This window comes from Mastomys coucha, unplaced genomic scaffold (assembly GCF_008632895.1).
Source record: "Mastomys coucha isolate ucsf_1 unplaced genomic scaffold, UCSF_Mcou_1 pScaffold23, whole genome shotgun sequence".
Taxonomy (NCBI): Eukaryota; Metazoa; Chordata; class Mammalia; order Rodentia; family Muridae; genus Mastomys; species Mastomys coucha.
The window spans coordinates 8,613,276-8,627,715 of record NW_022196906.1 but is presented as its reverse complement, the minus strand read 5'-3'; the positions used below and the strand labels follow the sequence as shown (position 1 = coordinate 8,627,715).

The following is a 14,440-nucleotide window of genomic DNA, read 5'->3' as shown; positions in this document are numbered from 1 at the left end:
ACACTGAGTGGTAGAAACAGGTGATGGAAAATTGGCCCTGAAAGAAGACCCGGATCAAGTTCAGAAACTGGAACCAGAATGCTGGGTCCAGGAACCAGGACCACTAATCCAGGCTGACATGGCCAGGGTCAAGGAGAGATAGCTTTAGAACCAAGCCAGGTGTGCCCTCAGCAGCTTCATGCAAGCTGGGGAGGAGGTAGGGTGCAGGGAGGGGAGGGAGCAATTAGGGACCTGCTGGATACTCATGGTGTTATGTCCAGTGTCTCCTCATTGGTCTCTTCTGCCATTTATCTCTTTTATTGTAAAGCAGATAGAAGCCAGATGTGTGCAGCCGCACTGCCAGGGTCACACAGCCCCTGAATGGTAAAGCAGGAGTGGAAGCCTAAGCTTCTGTAACACAAGACCTGGCACTTTTCTCTGCTCTGTCCTAGAAGTAGCAGGATGAGGCGTTGCTATGATCAGTTGCTATGACAAAATACCTGACAAGAGCAACTTGAGGAAGGGCGTGTTGACTTCAGCTCCTAGTTTTAGGGTACGGTCTGTGGTGGCTGGGGCGCCCCATCAGCAGGAGCAAGGCAGCTGGCCATACTTCATTCCCAGTCAGGAAGCAAAGAGGCAAGAGCTGCAGCTCATTCTCATTCTCCTTTGCCTGCAGCCAGGCCCTCACAATGGTGGTGCTGCCCACATTCAGGGTGAGTCTACTAGAAATGCCCCACAGATGTGGCCAGAAGTGTGCCTCCTTAGCCTGATGCTAAGTCCTGCCAAGTTGAGAGTGAAGATTAATTCAGGATGTGACTTTTTACAGGGATATAAAAAAAAGTCACACTGATGTTTAGGGCAGACCCTGAAGCTCAATTTTTGGACACAGACACAGGGCTGAGGGGGTGGGAGGTAGCTGATGTGCAGATGTATAGGGAGAAGTCCAGGCAAAGCTAGAGGCAGAGGCCTACCAGCCATGGTTGGCCAAGGATGCCCATTATGATGAGAGGTAGGAGGTGGTAAGGAAGGATCTCTCCCTAGTTCCAGGGCCATGCTCCTGCTGATGGCCGGATTTTAGCATCCAGAACTGTGAGGCTACACATTTGTGCCATTTAAGCCAATTTGGGGCACGTGTTATGGCAATCTTAGGAAACTATCACAATTACCCCATCACCTTGACCGACATGATAGTTACAGGACACCCCTCATTAAAATCCATGCTCAATACAAACACACATGATCAGTGCACATGACACATGCAGTTACGAGGGCTGACACCGTGTAGACCATGTGGGATTACATTAGAAATCAGTAAGAGAGTAGGAAAAAAAATCATAAATTAAATAACATCTCTTTAAACAATCTCTTGTAATGAAAAGAAACAAGTAGACCCAGAAAGAGCGAGATATAACATTTTGAAACTTAAAGCTTCAGTTAAAATAAGGCTTAGGGAATATTGTTCACTTCAAAATATATTGAAAGAATGTGAAACCAAAAATGTAAGACTTTGCCTTAAGGACCTAGAAAAAAGAAGAAAATCAGATAACATGGATCCAAAATAAGCAGAAGAAAGAAAATATATTTAAAAAAATTATGAAAGGCAAAAAGCTAGGTTATTTTGTTGTTGTTGGTGGTGGTGGTGGGTTTTTCTTTGTTTGTTTGTTTGTTTTTGAGATTGGGTCTTGCCATATAGCTTATGCTGTCTGTGAGTTTCCAGAATTCCAGAATTCTCCATCCTGTTTTCTTAGTGCTGAGGAAAGTAAGCCTAAAAGTTAGAGCTTTAAAGTAAAGGGTAATTTGCCTTAATTTGACAAATTACTTTCAAAAGACCTTCAGCTAACATCATAATTGTGAAATGTTGTGTTCTAAAAGTTCCCTTAAAATTGGGAGCAGGGCAAGGACACCATGTTTATTCAGTTTTGGGCAGCAGGATCTAAGCTATTAAATAAGTGAGTAACTTGACAGGAAGCTTGCAGTTCAGAAGGGCGTAAAAGTCAGGTGACTTGATGGCCTACATAAATGCTCTTCTCATGAATTTATCAGAGTTGCAGGTTCGAGATTAGTATACTGACATCATTTGTATTTTTATGTGTTATCAGAATAAAATGGAAAAAAATAAAAGTTAAAAATAATTTCACTCCTGAGCGTCGAAGTGAAATACTTAAGAACACGTTTAGATGCCCCAGGTGACCAGCAAAGACAGTATTGATCACTGAACCAACTCAGAGCAAGTCTCGAATGCTCCTTGTAAGGTCAGCTCACCTTCCCATCACATTTAAAAATGTTAATAGAATGTTGACAACAGAGGCAACTGGCAGGTTGCCCACCGTCCTAGATGGTGTCCCGTCCCAGGGAGAAGATGTGAGTGTCTAGTTGATTTCAAGGGTGATGAGGTCTGGAAAGGAGGCTTCTGGGTCCGGCTCCTTTAATCCACTGTGACTTTGGTAAGGGACCTGAAGGCAGAGACAACACTAAAGACCGAGATCGCCTGCGTCTCACAGACCTGACTTCCATCCTCTCTAATGGCCTTACTGGAAACATGGAAAGGGCAGAGCTGGGACCACACATCCTTTATGGGACACTTGCTCTGTGCCTCTGTAGACTAGACTTTGAGGATTCTATGATGAACTGAATAAAAACGGCTCCTTCACTCATGGATCTTATCATTGATAATCTCCACTCCTCTGTTTGGATCATTATCTGTACCCTGAACAGAAGCCTTCCTAGAATCCATGTTGACATTTCTTATATCTCAAAGTTCAAACACCCCCTTCTAATCTTAGATTCTAATACAATATTTGATTAGACAGGGATATTTTCTTGGTTTTTTTTTTTTTGTTTTGTTTTCTGCAGTGAAACTTGGCACAGAGAGATCCCAAAGGCTCAGAATAGCTCAGTAAGAAATCGAATCCATGTCCAGTGACCTAGATTCTCCTTAAATTCCCATGACATAGAGGGATGGGTGAAGGGCAGACAGCTGCTTAGTTCAACCCTCTGCTCTACTTCCAAGAGGTGGGTACAGCCATCAGCACTCCTTAGCACCCAGCTAGAACAAGGAGCTGTTACGGAGAGGTGGTTCCTAGACCACTGAGTAACTGACCTGACCCCATGTTAGAAATCCGATTGCTGCACCCTCTGTTTAATATACAAAACCAAAAATTCCTTATGTAAATGTCCTTCCCCAGTCTTTCTGGTAGAACATGGACACGTTTAGAACTGATTTGCCAATATGACAAATGAGCCCACACACAGTTGGATGGATATTAGAAAATGAGACCTTCATTTTCACTTCTATTGAAATGCCTTCGTTAGACAGGCCTCTTTGCTTAAAAGAATACTTTCCCCCTGCGAAATCCAGTCACCAGTTCACTAGTCACCTTTGTGTGCTCACCCAGGAGCTCTGAAAACTCCTTAGCAAGGCAGTTGTTCCAAACTTTTCACTCACCTTCCTTCCCCTCCTCGCCATTCTCCTAGGGATGCTCACCTCTCACATGGCTAACTACCTGTTTTCTTTCCCTAGAGTGCTGGAGTTTTTAGAGTTGGATGCTTGGGAGATAATGACCTGGCTCAAAGAAGTGCGTGCCTGGCTTTCCTTCGCTTGAGCCAGCAGAGGCGACTGATTGGTGCTTCAGGACCTTGAGAGGATCCAAAACAACAGAGCTGTGGGATTCCAGCGCTCCACCTTGCGAGGGCTGAGCGTGTCTGGGCAATGCCTGTGGCTCTGGATGGAGTCATCCCGGATGAGGCAGAGTTGGCTCGGTCAGGGAGCACTCGCTGCTCTTTTTAAACTCCACGGCACCAGGGATGAAGTCACCTTTTAAAACTAGCTGACTTATTTGTGAGTCGCTGTCACTGCTGTTAGAACTTAGTGGTTTTTTTTTTCCCACGGCTGGGCACCAGAACCTTCTCTCAGGTAAGCACATTTTCATTTAGTAAGTTCCCACCTAGGGACATTGGGTTCAGGTAACTTTGGAGGGCATCCCTGGAGATACTGGAATGAGGTCAGGAGATGCTGATTTGGATGGGGGGGGGAAGGAAGCCGTTGGTCCTCACCTGAAAGGGTAGCAGACCCTGACTGGATGATTCAACTGTGAGCCTCAGGTGTGGACAGTGGGCTGTGAGTGGGGCTGTGTTTGGGTGCCTCTCACAAATTGTGGTTTAACTGATGAGGTAGCTAGAAGTGGCCTGTGTTGGGTTGGCATCCTGTATACTCCGTACCTTTTGACCATTGGCTTTGTGTTTGAGTCAACCCTTACAGATATGGGGTACAGAAGGACAGAGGCTCTGTGGCAAGCCTTGGTTTGTTCTTTAGCTGGCTTGAATGCTTTCCTTCGTTCTCAGGCATGTAGCAGGAGACAAAGGGGCCCAGGATCCCTGCCCCAACACGCAGGTACCTCTCATAAACAAAGGCTGCGCTGCTGCACTGAGGGCAGAAATGAGCAAACGCATCCTAGAGCTTGTCCATGAAAGTTCTTCTAAGGAAATGGGAATGAGGGATGTGTGTGTGTGTGTGTGTGTGTGCATGCGCACCCTGTGATTCTAAACACGGGAGAACTCTCTCTGCCACTCTGTCCCTGAGTTATATTGTCACTGACTGACTCACAGAGATTTTACTACCTTAGGGATCTTGGGAAAGTTCGATAAAAGCATCTCAATTATCACAGAGATTATCTAATGAATTGAATTTGGATAAAGAGCTGAGCCACGACCATGGGAATTCTGAGAGTGAGACTTTTTAACCTCTTGACATAGGACTCCCTCTCTCACAAGTAGTTGGAACAATCTTGAGTGATACCAATACCAGCTTTCTAAAATTATTACTTTATTTTTCAAACAAGATTTTGCTATGTAATCCTGCCTACCCTGAAGTTTACTATGTACCACAGATTGGCCTCAGATTCACAGAAAGCCTTTTGCCTAAGCCTCCTGGGAGCTAGAGTTATTTTTTATTTTGAGATGGTCTCATTAAGTTGCCCAAACTTGATTCAAACTTCCTGTAACCCAGATGGGATCCTCCTGCATCAGCTTCTGCGTCAGTAGCTGGGGTTACAGGTGGTGTCATTAGCCCCGGCCTAGCTTATGGTTCAGCCTTGGTCTGTTCTTGGCCATGTGGCCTTCTTTTGACTCATTTTCTCTGTTCTGGGATGGAAATAAGGCCTATCTTACTGCAATAGAGAAGTAAGTGCACTTGTAGAAGACCCAACACTGGGCAGTTAAGAACTGCTAGCTATTTTTCCTCTTTTTCTTTTCTCTGAAGGTCTGTAAGCTCTTGTTGTAACACAGCTGTGTGTGTGTGTGTGTGTGTAAAATTTACCTATATGTGACACAACAGGAAGGAAGCACAGCAACAAACAAAGAGGGACACTTATGTGAGGTCTGGTAAATAGCACAGAACACTGAGATAGGCAAGCAACCAGAAAATGCAATGAACACAGTAGCCACTGAGCATATAGCAGGGGGTTTGAGTGAGCTGGTGGCTATGTACCTGAAGACAAAGGGAAACATTCATAACTAGCATTTTTATGTTCAGAATCCTTAGAAATTTAGAAAGTATATAGGATTCTCTGAGGTAAAAACTTCCAGGAGGCCTTTTGCTTTCAGAGTGACTTAATGATATTCATGTTAGTGCTTTAAGTGCAAGTTCATTCATTCACTCATTGGTCAAACATCTGAACATCTGCTTGGAGAGGGTTCTTTGCTACTCTTTCCATGGGAGATTGATGGAAATTTTTTTCATCTGAACCCAAGCCAGCCTTGGGGAGCTGTTTGGCCAACAAAATGGAAGACGGTGACACCCAGGGACAACCAGAGCTAAGGTCCACAGCTTCTGTCTACTCCTGTCTACCCCTCACTTAGAGGGAAGCCACCCACCATGGAAAGTGACATGAGTGACCCGCTGCTCAACCAGCTTCTAAGATGCAAGCAGCCAGCTTGGACGTCATGGTTCTTTCAGGGCCAGCCTCCCCCGGCGTCATCTCAGGCACAGGCGGGAAAACACACTCACCATCGTCAGGGGACAGATATGTAGGGAATTCATACAGTAGGTGTGAACTGCCCCACTCAGCCCAGCCACCCACAGCACCTCGGGAGATAATAATTTGTATTGTCCAAGGTCAAGGGTGGATTTATGTAGCATTAGGTAACTTGAGTGGTGCCTCCTCTACTCAGACAGCGTTCCTGGGTGGAGAGCCATTGAGGTATTCCATGATATTGTTGGTTAAAAAAAAACCAAGATCATTATTTGTGTTTATTTTTGTAGGAAAATTTTGCTGAGTCAATAATTCTTATTTGACAAAAGAAGTGCGAGAAACTTAATAACTTTGCTAATGAGCCTCATCACTGTATCAAAATCATTGTGAAGTACCCTATCACACACACACACACACACACACACACACACACACACACACACACACTTTAAGGCCTCTCCTTACATCTCTTATCTACCCAAGGTTCTTTTCATCAATTCCAGAAACTTTGTGTTGCCTAACCAATTGGCCCACCTCATCTTCTAAAACAAATTGTTTAGGGGAATCAGGTACCATGGAGAAAAGATGAAGTTAGAGAATATCCCAGCCAGACACCACTAGGGGAAAAAAAATCAGTAAAGACTAGGATTGAAATCAAGCCTTAAAGAAGACACAGATTTAGTAGTTAAGAGCACAATTTTGAAATCAGATGGCCAGAGTTAGAGCCCAAGGCTCTGACATTTATAGCTGGCTGACTCTAGAAATGGAGACATTTCTTTCTTTAGTTCCCTCATTCTTCAAATCTTGATGATGATGTCATTGCATCATGATCTTGTGAGGGTTAAGTAAAGTGATGCGTGTTGTGTAATTAACAGTTGCATGGTGCCCCATCACCACCACATACATGCCACATAAGCAAACACTGGCTAACTGTAGAAGTGATCATGTTGATATGGTGCTGCTAAGAGAGCTTCCACCACCATGCCAGTGTCATAGCAACTCTGTCAAACCCAGGCCTCTAGCCAGTCACAGCAGATGTGTCCAAGATGAGCCGACAATTAATATTATATTCAATTGAGTACTTGCTTTGTGAATATTCTTCTTTTTTTATTAGATATTTTCTTTATTTACATGTAAATTTCTCCCTTCCCAGTTTCCCCTCTAAAAATCAAAGAAACAAACAAAAACAACAAAAACAAACCCCAGCTGCCTCCTCACTCCCCATGCCTGCCACCCCACCCTCTCCTGCTTATTGGCCCTGGCATTCCCCTACACTGGGGCACAGAACCTTCACAGGTCCGAGGTCCTCTCCTCCCATTGATGATCGAATTTGCAATCCTCCACTATACACACGCTGCCAGAACAATCAGTCCCACCATGTGCAGACCTTGGTTGGTGGTTGAGACTCTGGAAGCTCTGAGGGTAGTGAATATTCTTATACCCAGGTTTTTTCTCTTACCATCCCAAATGTTTTTGCAAAGATTGCCATGTCTTGCTGGCCAATGTGAGCCCATGTGTTTTTGCCTTTTTGAGTCCTCTTCTAACCCTCTTCTTACCCATGCAGCAGATGGTTGAGTAGTTCAAAGTTCCATTAATTTAGGCCATTATTATTTTTAAACGTTAGGGATCAAGGGGGTTGGTTCATTAGTAAAGAGCTCACATCATGAAGATCGGAGTTCAAGCCCCAGAACTCACCTCACATAAAAGCATGAAGTGGCAGTGTGTGCCTGTAATCCTGGGAAGGCAGAAGGATCTTCAAGGATTACTGCTCAATGAATCTGGATGAATCAGTGAGCTCTGGCATTGGTGAGAGACTTTGTCTCAAAAAGTACAGTGGAGGGAAATTGAGAAAGACACCCAACATCAACTTTTGTCCTTTAAAGCACACACACTGGGGCACAAATTCTATTTAAGGAGGCATTGAAGTCAGATGACTTTGACAGGAATCCTGAACCCAAGGTGCTCCAAAACATTTCCGTTTACCAGCTCACAGCTTATTCTATGGTAAGACAGTCCAAGTAAAGGATAACATGGTTCTGGAGCCAAGAGGTACATATTCAGTTCCCCTCCTTTATTTATACCTTGGAAATACCAAATTTTAATCTATGAAAATTTAATCTATTGATTAATTCTTGGCAGGCATGGCTCTTTCAGCTTATGGCTGGTCTAATCATACAAGAGCTCCAAACCAAGCATGATGCAGACATTCTGACCATTAAAGAATGGCTGGTTCATATATTATACATATTTTATTATGAAATATTTATGTATCTATGAGTTTGTAGTCCATTTCTCCAAGGCTTGCTCAGATATATTTAACCTTCTGCATAATTACAGTGCTATATCAGAACTGGGCCACTGATGTTGGTACGATCCACAGACATTCAGATTTCTCCAGTTGCTTGCACTCCATTATGTGGGGGTGGGGTGGGGTGGGTGGGCATTTGCACTCCTGCTCGTGTGTAATTGTATGCAAATTCATCTCATGTGCTTCATGTAACTACCATGTCAATAAGACACAGAGCTATGACGTAGCTGCAGACCTGTTTCTACACCTCCTGCTATGTCTAATCCCTTAAAGACCATTGTCTATATCACGCTGTTTGCTGAGTGTGCTAGGAGGGAGCTCTTGTAGTGTTGGTTCCACTTGGAGCGGAACCTTGAGGACCCCCAGATTTTTGCACACATCACTGCTGATTCTTTCTCGTTAGGGAGTGGCACTGCTCAGAATAGACACACCACCGTTGTCTGGTTATTTGCCATCCTGCTCATTGGAAAACATTGAAGTTGTTTCTATCTTTTGTTTATTACAAATGCATTAATTACTTTTCTTGAAACACGAAGCAGTTTAGATTACTGTTTGAGGGAAACAGCCCATCATGACAGAGAAGGTGTGGTACGGGTTTCAAGCAGCTGGCCTCACTGCTGCAGTCAGGAAGCAGAAGACAGACAGGAAGTAGGTGGGGTTATAAAACACCCAAACCTTTCCACAGTGACCCACAACCTCCGGTGAGACCCACACCTTTATTTTATTTATTTATTTATTTAGATATTTTCTTTATTTACATGTAAATTTCTCTTTTCCCAGTTTCCCCTCCAAAAAACAAACAAAAACAACAAGAACAAACCCTATTGCCTCCCCCTCCCCATGCCTGCCACCCCACCCTCTCCCACTTCTTGGCCTTGGCATTCCCCTTCACTGGGGCACCAAAAATATAAGAGACCCACACCTTTTAAAGGTCCCAAAGCTTCCAAAATATCTTCATCAGCTGAGAAGCCACGAGTTCAAATGCATGAACCTGTGGGGGTGGGGGGCATATACAACCCAAAAGCTGCCATTAGCATTACTTACAAGTTTCTGAATGAAGGGAAATGTACACTTCTCTGTGATAAGTACTGAGGATGGTGTATCTGATTCCTATGGGAAGTTGATTTTAATTTTAATGGAAACTGCCAAACTACTTTTCAGGAGAAGGTGGGCATTATATGTTTGATATATATCCATCATATATGGATGACATATGGAAGATATGTATCATGTACAATAATAGAATTTGTCTGTATCTTTGCCAGCTTTTAGCATTATCTCTATTTTTTATTTTACTCACTATGGTAAGTGGGCATGCAATCTGTGCTTGGAATACTGTAGCTGTAACCTCTGCTTGCCTAGTGTGGTTATTTGCTGTCAGTATGTACTTTCAGTGACATGTGTACTTGTATCATTTGCCTGTTTCACAACTGACAAAAATTTTACTGATTACACACATACCCACCACATATCACACCCACACACATATATGTATGTATGCGTATATACATATATGTACATACTCTAGATAAAGCCATTTATCATATGTTTGGAAATATTTCAAGTATTTAATTTTCATGAAGTTGTTTGCCAATGTTTTTGTTTTTATCAAATAACCCTCAAACACGCTACATCCCAGCCTCTCAAGTTTTCCTTTGATACACTGTGCTCTTTACTGAAAGTTTTAATCTTTTACCTAAGGGTAATTCTTGAACTCTACCCTTATATTTTTCTAAAAGAATTGTAGGCTTATATATTGCTATAACTTAATATACTATATATTACATCTTTGATTTACTTTGCATTGCTTTTTTTAATAAAGTGTCAAGTTAAATCAAAGTTAATTTGGAGAGAGGATGTAAATTTGTCAAAATGCTCTAACACTATTTGTTTTTAAAAGGCTAAGCCTCCTTCATTGAGTTACTTTTGCACTTTGTCAAAAATAAACTGGGCTGGGCTTGGTGGCACATGCCCATCATCCTAGCACTTGAGAAGCTGAAAAAGGGAGGTTGCTGAGAGTCTGAGGCCTGACTCGGGTATATAATGAAAGTCTCAAAAACAAACAAGCAAACGCACACACACACACACACACACACACACACACACACACACACACAGTGTGAAATCTTCCTTCTCTCCCTGCAAGTGTCTCCCTTCAGAGTCCACGGTGCCTTCCAGCTTTCCTATGTCTGCCTTTCTTTTATAATTGAACTCTATTTATAAACTGTTTTATATTTTACAAACCAGCATGATTTTCAATCAGTTCTTATAGAGTCTTACAGTGTTAATTTGCTTCCGTATGTGGTTCCACAGTATAATTGTATTTTGTTAACTCTTTTTGAGAGCTATACAAATATTCCCATTGTTTTATTTAGAAAGAATGCTGCATACACACTTAAGAAAGTGTTCTGCCATTTCATTCTGTACAGTAGGCTTATCAATCTAGCTTCCCCCACTGATTGAAGATATTATTCTTGCATACATCAAATCAACTGTACAATTTTTACTGAGTTGGGGTCTAACTATGTAGACCGGGATGGCCTTGAACTCACAGAGCTCTCTGCCTGCCTATGCTCTGCCTCCCAAGTGCTAGGATTATATGCCTGGATTTACATTGATGGTTTTTGGCAATTAGTTTATTCCGGCTACAAGATCACATTGCTTTATTTCAGCCTTATGGTGAGTGTCATTATCAACGTTATAAATGCATCCACATATACATCTGCATGTGCAAAGGTAATTATTGGAAATGAAAACAAGAGATAGTAGTAGCTACATCTGGAGAGAACTTTTGGGGTATCACAGGTGAGTAGGCTCTCTCCTTTTGATCATGCTCAACACCTATGTTCTTTAAAGTCAACAAAAAGCATTTTATTGCATTTCTTATAAAATTGAAAATAATGTCTGCTCAAAACCTAAGTCTGTAGGAGAATGTATTCTATGCCTCAGTTCCTCCATATTAGGAGAACTTGGGGAGCTTTTAGGAGACATAGAAGCCTGGAGTCTGCCCCGAGACATTCCATATTCTGTTTCAGATTCGGTACATTAACATATTTTTAAAGTCCCCTAGAAAGTTCTAATGCACAACAGAAAATGGGAAATTCTGCTGCAGGGGATGAGAGGCACATAAGGGTCCCTAGAAGGCCACCATGGCAAGCCAGTCTCAGCATACGGGTATTTGGAAAGACAGTTCAGAGCACTTTAGCTTCTCTGTTGTGTGTAGACATGAAACTAAACTCAAATAAGCATGAAGTGGTGGGGCAAACTGTGCTCACACTGTGTGCACATGCGCAGTTCTGGGACAGGCCTTTTATTCACCAAGGTAGAGCTAGTCAGCTCCTTCCACAGAGGATATAAAGACCCTATCCTAGCCACGGCCCTGAGAAATCACACCAAAAATCAATAATGGGGTATTCCCACACTGACTGGAATTAGAAGGTAGGAATTCTTTATTGGAGAGTCACTTTGTTCTAACGACATGGCTGGAAGCCTGGTCCCCAAGTAGGTTGAAGAACTCTCCTAGTGGGCTTCTTCTCCACCTAATACTCCTCCCTGAAGGGGCTAGACTCCCATGGTAGGTAGCTATTTCCCTCTCTGCTCCACCCTGCACATCTCTCCTGATGTCCTGTCCACCCTGACTGATCCTGTCTTCATGTTCTTGGCCTACTTCACAGTGGTCTGCCTCTGGTTGGGTGAGATTCTCAGCACTGGATGACTGTCTTACTCAGGGTTTCTATTCCTGCACAAACACTATGACCAAGAAGCAAGATAGGGAGGAAAGGATTTATTCAGCTTACGTTTCCACAGTGTTGTTCATCACCAAAGTCAGGACGGGAACTCAAGCAGGTCAAGGAAGCAGGAGCTGATGCAGAGGCCATGGAGGAGTGTTTCTTACTGGCTTGCTTCCCCTGGCTTGCTCAGCCTGCTCTCTTATAGAACCCAGGACTATCAGCCCAAGGATGGCACCACCCACAAGGGGCCCTCCCACCCTTGATCACTAATTGAGAAAATGCCTTACAGCTTGATCTCATGGAGGCAAGGAGAGCCTCCTTTCTTTGTGATAAGTCCAGCTTGTGTCAGGTTGACAACAAAACCAGCCAGTACAGTGACTATAGGAATAAATCCAATTTTTAGAATGTATGTGTCCATATGGTTGGCAAGGGCCAAGGAAAGATGAGAACAGGAGAAACAGGATGATCAAGTCACCATGTGATTGAAAGAAGAAAGTGAGCAGAGAGGTGGGTTTCCTTTATGTGGATAGAATATGTGCCATGAAGAGCCTATCCAAGCCATGCATTAAATCAGCACCAGTACATGATCTGGAGGATAGATTTCAGTGGAGTGTGAAACTTCCCAGAGTGGAATAAGATGCTAGAGGAAGCCTGGAATTCCTCTCCAAACTCCTGTTCTGACTGTAAGAATCTAGCCTTGTCAGAGAGAGGTCTTCTCGGCAGGAAAGGGCGGGCTGATGGTGTTCATTTTGTCCTTGATTTTGAATATTGGCTTTGTGTAGCTGTTCAGCCCTTGAAACATAATTCAGTCCAATGTGACAAGAAAATGTACTGGGGGCTGTGAACAATCAGACGTGAAAACATAAGACATTTGTATTAGCAATGTCTTACATTAACAGCATATAAAAGTACTATCTTGACTATGTAGAGTAAATAAATTATATTACTAAAATTAGGGGATGGGGATTGCTTAGTGGTTAGCAAGCTGGTTGTGCAAGTATGAGGAACAGAGCACACAGAAAATGATGAGTGTTGTGGCAGCCTGCTTGTAATTGCAGCTTCTGATGGTGGAGATCAGGATTCCTCAGAGCAAGCTGGCTAGAGAGGTGAGCCGTATTCACAAGCTCTGCGTTCGGTGGAGAAGCTCTTTTCTCCTGACCACCATTGACCTCCATGTGCAGGTACACACAAGAGCACTTGCACCTACACACATGTGAATACACATATGCACACATGAACACCATATTAATACATGGAAATGGAAAAAGGAAAACCAAAAATATTTCACCTGTAATTGAAAAATGAAATTAAAATTTAAAAGTAATTTAAAAATTACCTTAATTTAAAATTTTTAAAAATGAGTATACTCAAGTTGAATGCTTGGTTCTCTCCAAATTCAAATTCCTACGGCAAAGATCTAGCCCTCTAGGTGGTTGTATTTAAAGGTGGGACCTTGGAAAGAGGATAAACTCATATGAGGCCATTGGGGATGCTTGTGATAATGAGGGTCCTTCCAAAAAAAGGAAGAGAGACAGGGGCTTTCTGTTGTTAGACATAGGGAATGAGTGGCAAAGAGCCTTCTTTGTGGCATGTAACCAATCAGTTGGTACCTTTCTCTAGAGTTCCTCATCCTCTAGAACTGCTAGACATAGATGGCTATGGTTTAAACCATTCTGTTCTATTCAGTCCAGCTTGCTAAAGCATATAGCGATTAGAGACTTCAAAATTATTTAAGAACCCCATAGGGCTGTTTTGGATGGTAACTTATTTTTCCCTCCAACTCAAATATGTCAAGATGCACCACAGCCTTGGGCTCTATTCTTGCCAACACTCTATTCTTGGTTTGTAAACAGAGCTGTGGCAGTTTATCTCATCTGGCTCTTTGTCTTTCAGGCCTCATCCCAGTGCCTTCTCTAAGACAGTTAATCCTCTGCAGTGGTTTCCCAGCACCCTATGGCCAGCCGGTGCTGTTTATGGCTCTCCCCCAGAAAGCTCTTGCAGTGCCGCTTTGCCTCTTCACCTCTGTTGCTCTTTGCTGGCTTGCTTTCCTTCTCCCTCTGAGAACTGGCACATGCGACAGCTGCACTCTTACCCACTTTTTCCAGTGATCTTCTTCCAGAGAAATGTACCCTAGCCATCAGCCAATGGAGCCATCAGAGAGACCAATGACAGCCTTCAAAATCTCACTCCATGTGGAACAAAAAGGACCAAGATACTCTTCAAGTGTTACCAATGACAACCAAGAACAATGGCCACCATCAGTGGTTGATATTTTTTAATGTGGTCAGAATTTCCACTTGGCACATTACAGACATTTCTCAGTTGATTACTACAATGACCTGACAAGCACATGTTGTGATCTGCTGTTAGAAATGAAAAAAATCGATAGAGACAGCGCCGGGGCAAGCGAGAGCCGGACGGGCACTGGGCGACTCTGTGCCTCGCGGAGGAAA

The 14,440-nt window shown here is 43.1% G+C and overlaps 1 protein-coding gene across 2 annotated transcripts in view; it reads left to right on the top strand.

Moving 5' to 3' along the window:
• The first annotated feature begins 3,694 nt into the window (after positions 1-3,694).
• Positions 3,695-14,440, top strand: part of Amotl1 (angiomotin like 1) — a 125,259-nt gene continuing 114,513 nt past the window's right edge. Inside the window, exon 1 of one of the 2 annotated variants that reach the window (XM_031346134.1) lies at positions 3,695-3,892. The gene's annotated coding sequence lies outside the window, so the exon portion shown is untranslated. The remainder of the gene's footprint in view (positions 3,893-14,440) is intronic. The other variant, XM_031346133.1, reaches the window with a different exon arrangement.